This window comes from Akebia trifoliata, chromosome 14, assembly GCF_017979445.1.
Source record: "Akebia trifoliata isolate Shusen 1 chromosome 14, ASM1797944v1, whole genome shotgun sequence".
Taxonomy (NCBI): Eukaryota; Viridiplantae; Streptophyta; class Magnoliopsida; order Ranunculales; family Lardizabalaceae; genus Akebia; species Akebia trifoliata.
Window position 1 is genome coordinate 21,181,353 of NC_141388.1, and position 9,795 is coordinate 21,191,147.

Sequence of the window (9,795 nt, forward strand, 5' to 3'; positions counted from 1 at the left end):
AAAATGCCATGTTTTTCAAAGAAAAACAATTTCGGGTGACCATTCACACCCCTTTTCGAAAAATGAATGGTGGCGACTCCAAAATACCCCAAAGTGGAGGGATATTTCAAAAATATCGAAAATCTAGTGTCCACAGGCTCCATTCCTTTAAAATAAGGCCTTTGGCCTTTTCTCTTGTATTTTTTCACTTTTAAAAGTAGGTTTCTATTAAAGTTCTTTAAATTTTTATAAAAAGATAATGTAACTCTTGTTTTTCAATGAATACAAGTGTTGTTTGTTTTATTCTATCTTTGTTTTCTTACAATGATCATAGGTTAAACTCCCTTCATCAATAAGAGGAAGTGCGTAGGAGTAAGTTATTATTGCTCTATTTTTGTTCTTTATCCTTCATTATTGATTTCATTGGGTCAAAATTTAATTTAAACTCTTCCACCTTTTATACTTAAACTAGATATTTCATACTTAGATTAATCCAAGATGAAATATACTTAAATTAGATAATTGGTTGTAAGGGATTCATACATTAGTAAGTGAAGGAGCCCTAAATTCCATTATTGTTCAAGCTTCCATGCACTATCTTCCAACCCAAGGAGCTAACACCAAGTCCTTGGAGTTGAGTTAAAAAAAGATAGAACTTAGATTTAGCTTTTATACTTAGGGAAATCTAATCACTGTGGCATTTCTCTACTTGTTTTTAGTCTAATTTCCATTTTTATTAGTTTAAATTCCAGCAAGTTTTATTTTATTCTGATCACCACAAAAACACAAAAATAGTTTTATATGTTTGGCTTTATTTAATTTCATCACCTTTGCATGATTCTACCCCCCTTTCTCTTGGTTTATATCCCTTACTTGCCCACAAGTTAAGGAAATTTTCCTAAATATTAACTTCTATGGGAAGGACAACAATAGTCCCATCAAATACCCTGAGTAACATTGATGTCTATCTTCATTTAGCTTATCCTAGCCTTCTCTTCAAGATATCGACCAGGACTTTGTTGGCAGCCTTAGCCTATCCATTCCCTTAAGGGTACTAGGAAAAGAAGAAGGATAGCATGATGTCCTACTATCGATAAAAGACTTTTGTTTGCTCTCCTAAAAATTGTCTTCCATTATCTGATACAATAGTTTTCAGTATACCAAATTAGTAGATGATGTGGCCCTAAATGACGTTTTGAACTTCTTACTGATGAATCTTTGCTAGTGGTACTTTTTCACTCCATTTTGTTAAGTAATCTATTGCTATGAGAAGGAAGGTCTGATTCCCCGGTGCTCTTAATAGTAGTCCGACCCATTAAGAAAACGGTTAGGGGTTTATTACTAAGTTGAGCAGGATTGATATTTGGTGAATAAGCCTCCAATGCCTTTGGCATTTATCATAATGTCTAATGTGCAAGGCATCATCTTTCTCTGTGTAAGGTAAAAAAATACCCTTGTGAGAGTACTTTATGTGCCAACGATCTGATTTTCGAGTGATTTCTACAATCTCCCTAATGAATTTCATTCAGCACTTGCTCTACTTCATCTAGAGTTAGGCAATGAAGATGGGGCCCTTCGAATGACTCTCTGTAGAGTTGGCTGTAGACATGAGAATGTTCATCTTTGAACCTCGATGCTACGTTGTTTGGAGTCACTACCATTCTTTTTTGGAAATGGGTGTGAATGGGCATCCGAATTCGAATGGGCATTGTAGTGACTCTCAATCATGGAAAAGGTATGGTCTACCAAAGATCTAGGTAAGGGGATTCGGTTAGAGAATGGGGAAGGTGTTAGGCACCCCATTCTCTCCACATATGGTGGGTACTTTAGGTTTGGCCATTTTTTAAAGATTAATATAATAAGTAAAATGCATGAGATGCATGAAGTGGGTAGGTGCACATAGTGTGTATGTACCTCTTTGAAAGAGGATTTGATGTTGGTGTTGACATAAGAAATATCTTACAGGAGAAGATATTCTATGGAGTCAATACACATTTGCATGAGTTGGGATGTTGGTTTAAAAACTCACCCATTTAACCCCCCTTACCTAAATACCCTCCAGTCTCCTCTAAATTACACCCACTTCTCTCTCAAACTCATAACTATTCTACCATTTTTCTTCACTTCACCCTATTATATCTCTAAAATAACTCCTCAACATCTATAAATACCCTCCTCCTCTTCCCAAAAATGGCCCCCAACTTTCACTACAAAATTCTCCCCTCCCACTCTTACAAAACAAAATACTACCAATTCTCTCCCCCAAGTCTTACAAATTTTTTTTATTATACTCCACTCATCTCTCTCATCATCTCTTCTCTACTCCTTCAACTATACAGGAATTGTATTTTCATAAAATACTAAGGACTTAAAAAGAAGAAAAGAAGAAAGAAAATACAAGGTGGGTTCAAGGTAATCCCCCCCTCTTTCTTCTACACCCTCTCCTCCTCCCTCTTTTATCACCCCTCCCCTTCATTTTATTTTTTAGGATGAATGGACCCCAAGGCTAAAGGTCTATAAGGGTCATTTCTATCAATGGAATGACCCTATGATTAAGCTGAAAATGAACCCTTATCTAGGGTACAAATGCACCCACGTGGCACATTTTTTTCACATCTTTTTAAATAAAAAGGACCGAGTTGAGTTGAGGTTACCACTATTTAGGGGGGAGAAAATGGTGCCTAACACCTTCCCTTTTCTCCAACCGAGTCGCTTACCCCGTATCTCAAAGATTTGATCCGTACCTTATCCATCGAGAGACACTAAACGCCAAAATATCACTTTGTCAAAAAATGTACATCGGGTGACCATTCACACCCACTTACAAAAATGAATGGTGGTGACTCCAAACCATCGTAATGACGAAATCACGTGTCTACAGCTTGGCGACTCCACTGGGGAGTAAAGGCTCTACCCTCGTTTCAACTCGGTTATTTTTTTTAAAAAAAAGAAAGGTTTCAAAATTTTTTATTTGCAAGCTAACAATACTTGTTGTATTTATTGTATTTATTTTTTAGATGGGTTTCTTTTATTTATTTACTTACTTGAAAAAAAAATAAAAAAAAAATCTGGTTTTTCCTTTATTTATCCGATTATGTCCTTTTAAGCATGCATATCATCAAACAAATGAAAAAAAAAAATTCTTTTTTGGCCCAAGCCAAAAACCAGAGGCAATGTGCCTCAAAATGGGTATAAAAAAAATAAAAAAAAAGTCGTTTTTCTTCTTTTTTGGCCGGATAGACAGTCGAACTTAAACTAATCGTAACTTTCTCGTCCGATCTCCGATTAGCTATTAGTGCATATCGATTTGGGGTAGAACAAAATTTTCTATAAAATGGGACAAAGTCAGCAACATTTTGCCAAGTCAGAATCTATTTTTGAGCTCATTTACTATCGTTTATGCTATCATTTTCGTTTGACGTATTGTCGCGATACAAAATGAGTAGGAAAAAAGAGCATAAAAAAGGAAAAAAAAAATTGGCCCAAGCCAAAAACCAGAGGCAATGTGCCTCAAAATGAGCACAAAAAAAAATAATTAAAAAAAAATTTAATTAAAAAAAAATTTTAATTAAATATATATATATATATAATATATATATATATATATATGGGTCAGGTTCAAGGGCCATGTGAGAAAACATGTAAGAAAACTTTCGGTGGTAAATAAAATTTTAAAATATGGGTTAGAAATTTTAGATTGAGCTGATTTTTTGTGAGGATGATCTCTATGATGGGAAGATCATCCAAAAAAAAAAACAGCCCAATCTGAAACTTCTAACCCCATTAAAAGTGATTTAGAATGTGGACCGTCGATTTTTTTTCAATTTTTATCACTAATTTGTAAATCACTTTTGATGGATTTATAGGTTTCTGATTGAGCTGATTTTTTGTGAGGATGATCTTCTCATCATAGTAACCATCCTTGCAAAAAATCAGCTCAATCCAAAACCTCTAACCCTTATTTTGAAAAACGAAAGTTTTCTTACATGTTTTCTCACATGGCCCTTGAACCTGACCCTATATATATATATAGATATATTTTTTTTTTGCTCAACTTGTTCCTTACATCAGTCTTGGAAACTTTCCTCTTAGAATTTATTTTTATTTTAAGTTTTAAAGTTTCAAAAGATCAAACGGATCATCTTTTTTAAACTCAGGGCGTACCACTCGCCACTTTTTGATTGATCAAAATGGAAATTCAAAGTGATCATCGGTTGGACTATAAAAAATAAAATAAAAAAAGAAGTCCTTTTATGATTAGTCCATTCATAAAATTGAAAAAAATGATAAAAAAAAATCGATTGATTGATGCTTAACTATGAATGTGCGACCCTTATGGATTAATTATCTAAAAAAACTATGGTCTCTTTAATCTGGCCAAACGGGCCCACTCATCTAGAAAATGCCCCGGGCACACCCTATCCTATTTGCACACACCACTAGCACGTTTACTTTACTGTCTTGCACGCTTGCATGTCCCTAATAGCCAACGTGGCACTAGTGCGTGGCCCGGTCTCCTCGGAGATGCGACGTCATTCATGAAAACCACAACTCCAGTCACGTACCTCAAGGTATATCAAACTGGGACATCAATACCATCTGATCAGGTGATTCTGAGAGGTATATTGATGCACCCAGGCTGGAGCGACCTGAGCCTTTGACCTATTGTGAGCCACATAGTCACATGTCCCGATTGCCAACGTAGTACTAGTACGTGGTCAGTCCCCTCACGGGATGCGAAAGCCATTTATGAAAGCTACAACTTATGACTCGTACCTGTAGGTATACAAAAGATAATCCAAGTACATCAATTGCACTTCTTAGTCACAATCAGTGCCTAAGTAAGATCCTGCATCGCTGTACCCTACTGTACGAGGGGGATAGACTACGTCTATTCTAGACGAGAGGTACTTAAGTGGGCCCTTGCTCAGCATCGTGCGCCACCTCTCAATTGGGGATCAAACTGGCTTTTTTTGACTTCAGAGAAGTGAATTGAAGTTTTAGATTATCACCTATACGGTATATCAAATCAAGTCACCACGTACCGTCTGATTGAGTACGCTTGAGAGGTATATAGGTGTGCTTGGGCAAGGGTGGCCAGATAAAAATGCATTGCACGTAGTAAGCTTAAAGTCTAGAAACCTCCTTGTAAGTCACGACTCGAACTTATCGCGGGTGTTCCCGGGTTGCTGAATGGAACTTGATGATTGATGTATGTGAATGATGTGAATGATGAAATCAGAGTTTATGATTGTTCTCAAGGATCAAAATTTTGTTTTCAGAAATCAAAATGGGTGCACCGACCCAGTAAAGAATCCATTTCTTGAATGACCCAATCCATCTCGATCCAATAATCATAATAGGCCGGGCCATTTAAATCAAAATGAAAATCAAATTTTCAAAAAAGAAAAGTGGTTTACAAAAGAAAAATATTTCTCAGAAAGTAGATTTTCCAAAAGGAGTGTTCTCTAGGGAAAAAATGTTTGCAAATAGAAAAGTGTTTCCAAGAAAGTGTTTTTTAAGAAAACAAAATTTTTCAAAGGAAAAGTAATTTTACATGGACCTTGGAAATGTACTGAACTATTCTTTTGTGTCAACTCAGGATGCTGGCTGCAGGCAATAACCCAATCGACCAATTGGTCAAAACAACCATCACGGGGATGCACACCGTAGAAAAATTCAACTTTGGAAAATTCATGTTGAGATGCGCTCTGTACTTCCACGAGTTTGAGATAGATTGGAACCTTTTGCACGCTATGGCTAAGCATTGGAACCCTTATCTTCACATCTTCCACATTGGGTATATGCACTTGTGTCCTACTCATGAAGACTATTGTGGCATCATGGGGATATCTACTTCAGGTCCTCTAGTCAGGCCTTCATTAAAGACAGGATATTCGGGTGACCTCGCCACAGGCCTAAACATTTCAAAGGAAGAAGTCAAGGCCTTAGTCCATAACGGGAGATTGGATTTAGTACCCTTATTGAGTCCATACCACTCTCGTAGTCATCCCATCAATGTAAAACCAGAAGCTTGGAAAGCAACTAGAGACTATCGGTTATGTTTAGGGATCCTAGCCCAATACATACTGACATCCAAAAGTGAGGGTCAAACTGTTCCTGAGTCTTTCATAGACAGAGCTTCCCAGCTCTCTAGAAAAGCCAACCCTGTATCTCTTATTCTAGTTGAAACCTTCTCAGGTTTGGACGTCATAAAAAATGGTGAGGGAAGGGATTTCAAAGGAAGCCCTCACCTACTTTATATGTGGCTTTGCGATCGTCTTAAAATTGTGGACATTCCTTCAACCCTCGAGTATAGGCTAGAGCACTTTTCCATGAGAAATATGTTAGTGCGTCACAACTCAGTTAAGGCTTGGAGCAAATGGTTGGATTCTCGCCTTGTCCGTCATATTGGTTTGAGATGCCCTTGGTGGATGACGAACTACCCTGTTTTAGGTACCAAAGGATCCTATTATGTCCGTTTGATTGAACTGGAGGAGACATCTTTTTACCAACCTACCTTGATCCCAGAACAGTACGGAGTACTTATAGAGTTTTCGCTACCTCAACACAAACAATTCTTTTCTCCCGAACCATTGACTGAAAAGTTAGTGCATCTCATTGAGAAGGCTTGGAACAAGCGCACCTTAGGATATCCAGATGGACCAGCAGAGTTCAAAGAGCTAGTCATTAGAACCAAAAGAAGCAAGCCTAATTGTCCCAGCAATCCTGATGACGATCAAAACAAATCCAAGCGTCCATGTAAAAGAATGTAAGACAGAGTTATTGAAAATTATTATTCAAGGAAAATCTTTTCTGTCAAGTAATTTTCAATAGTTCAATAAAATTTCTTTTAGTTTCTTTGTGGATAATCATGGCATAAATGAATTGTTTAATGGGTCGGTATACAAAATTCAAAATGTAATCTTCTTTTTCAAAATGTCATACTGACTCCGTGTCGATGCCAGCTCCGTGCTGATGAAATTTTTTTTTAAAAATATTTTACCGACTCTGTGTCGATGCTAGCTCCGTGCTGATAAAATTTCTTTTTCAAAATGCTTTACCGACTCCGTGTCGATGCCAGCTCCGTGCTGATGAAATCACTTTTAAATTTTACCGACTCCGTGTCGATGCCAGTTCTGTGCTGATGAAATCGTTTTTAAATTTTACCGACTCCGTGTCAATGCCAGCTCCGTACTGATGAAATTTTTTTTTTAAAATGTTTTACCGATTGCGTGTCGATGCCAGCTCTGTGCTGATGAAATTTCATTTTTCAAGTGCTTTACCGACTCCGTGTCGATGCCAGCTTCGTGCTGATGAAATCATTTTTTAACTTTTACCGACTCAGTGTCGATGCCAGCTCCGTGCTGATGAAATTTCTTTTTTAAAATATTTTATCGACTCCGTGTCGATGCCAGCTCTGTGCTGATAAAATTTCTTTTTCAAAATGCTTTACCGACTCCGTGTCGATGTCAGCTCCGTGCTGATGAAATTTCATTTTTTCAAAATACTTTACCGACTCCGTGTCGATGCCAGCTCCGTGCTGATGGAATCGTTTTTAAATTTTACCGACTCCGTGTCGATGCCAGCTCCGTGCTGATGAAATCATTTTTAAATTTTACCGACTCCGTGTCGATGCCAGCTCCGTGTTGATGAAATTTCTTTTTCAAAATGCTTTACCGACTCCGTGTCGATGCCAGCTCCTGCTGATGTAATTCTTTTTCGAAATGTTGTACGGGCTCCGTGTTGATACCAGCTCCGTACTGACGAAATCTTTTTAATTTTACCGACTCCGTGTCAATGCCATCCCCGTGCTGATGAAATTTCTTTTTATTTTACCGACTCCATGTCGATGCCAGTTCTGACTGATGTAATTCTTTTTCAAAATATTTCGCCAGTCCCGTGCTGATGCCAACTTCGCATTAATGTCGGCTCCGAGCCGAAGAACTCTTTTCTTTAAAACTCGTTTACTTTAAAATAAATAACTTTACCGGACCTAATAAAACATCATGCATATTCTTTTTGTAAACAAAACAGTAACGTTTGATCTTCTATACGCACAAGGTGGCCAAACGAAAGAAGTACAAACACCCTGAGAAACCTCCGTATTTCCTTCTATCTACATCAACTATGAGCAACTCAGAGGACCCACAACCTGCGACAAGTGAACTTGTTGAAGCTAATGCAATGATAGCGAAGCTAGTAGAAACAACAAAAAGACAAGAACAAATGTTGATGGCTGTTTTTAATAATACTAACTTCCTACAAGCGCAAGCCGCTCAGCACCAAGCATCTGGATCAAATCCGGAACCCCTTGAACAAACATGACCAGATCAACAGACCACCCCACCTCCTGCGGTGCCAATGTATCAGGGCCCTCCACTCTATATTCCACAGAATCGACCACCCCCTGTGGTCATTCCCGACGATGAATGCGAGTACAGGGCTACGGAAGCCAAAAGCGCAACAGATGAAAAACTGGCTCAGCAAATCGAATCTCTACAGGAAGAGATGATGAGGAGGATGAAGGGCCTCAACACTATAAGCGAAACCCGATTCAAGGATCTATGCTTCTACCTCAATGCTCAATTACCGTCCAAGTTCAAGTGTCCGGAGTTTGAAAAATATAACGGAGTAGGGTGCCCGCTGTCACATCTGAAGTTGTATTATGGATTCATGTGCCAGTATGGCGAGGATGACAGGTTATTAGTACAGTTATTTCAGAGGAGCTTAACAGGGTCAGCACTCAAATGATTTTCAGGATTGGATCACTCACTCATTAAGAGCTGGCAGGACCTAGCCGAGATATTCTGGCAAAATTATCGGTTCAATACTGATGTGGGGCTAGATCGAAATGACATGGCCAAGATGATAAGAAAGCAACGGGAAACGATGAAAGAGTATGCACAGAGGTGGCGAGAGTCTGCCTCACAAGTAAGGCCTGCAATGACAGAGCAAGAGATGAACACCATATTCATCTCGACACTAGGGCACGCTTTTCAAATCTGGTATAAGTAGCAGACCAGGTCGAGGACGGGATCCGAACTGGTCTGATATTCGACTTTACAAGCTTAGGGGCAGCAGCAGGGATCCCCTTTCAGAAAAAACCAGTGCCGATAGTAAAGAAAAGAGAAGAGATACAGGTTAACAATGTACAACCAAATCGACCCCTCTTCATTCCAGCACCAGCACCAAGACCACAAGCTCCATCAACTTCTTGGGCCTCGGCACCTCCACCAGTCTGGAACCCTGGACCTCAAAACCAGTTCAGGGCAAATCCTCCACCAGTAACACCGCAGTATGGGCAAGGTCAGCAAGCTCGGCCTAACAGAGTGTTTACTCGGTTGCCTATGACACTGTCATAATTACTCCCGATCTTGCTCAACGGAGAGTATCTCACGAAACGACCACCAAACCTAGAAGCCGAAAAAGGACCATGATACAATCCAAGCTTGTTTTGTGAATTTCACATGGGTGCACCAGGGCACTCTACAGACCAATGCTGGCAGCTCAAACATCAAGTGCAGAACCTGATCGATAAAAGGGCTCTCATCCTAGATGGGCCTGCCAACCCGCCCTAACAACAGAACATCAATCAAAACCCTCTACCTACTCATAATGGAGAAGGAAGTGGGCACAGGGTAAACGTCATCTGCGAAGAGTTTGACTTCAAACCTTCAGAACTAATAGCACCTGTCAGAATGAAAATCAGGGTTCACTTAACCCAGAAATCAAGGATGTCAGCAATTAACACAGTCGACCACTATGCAGCAAATCCATCACAAAATTCACAGCTACCTCATAGAATGGCCAACC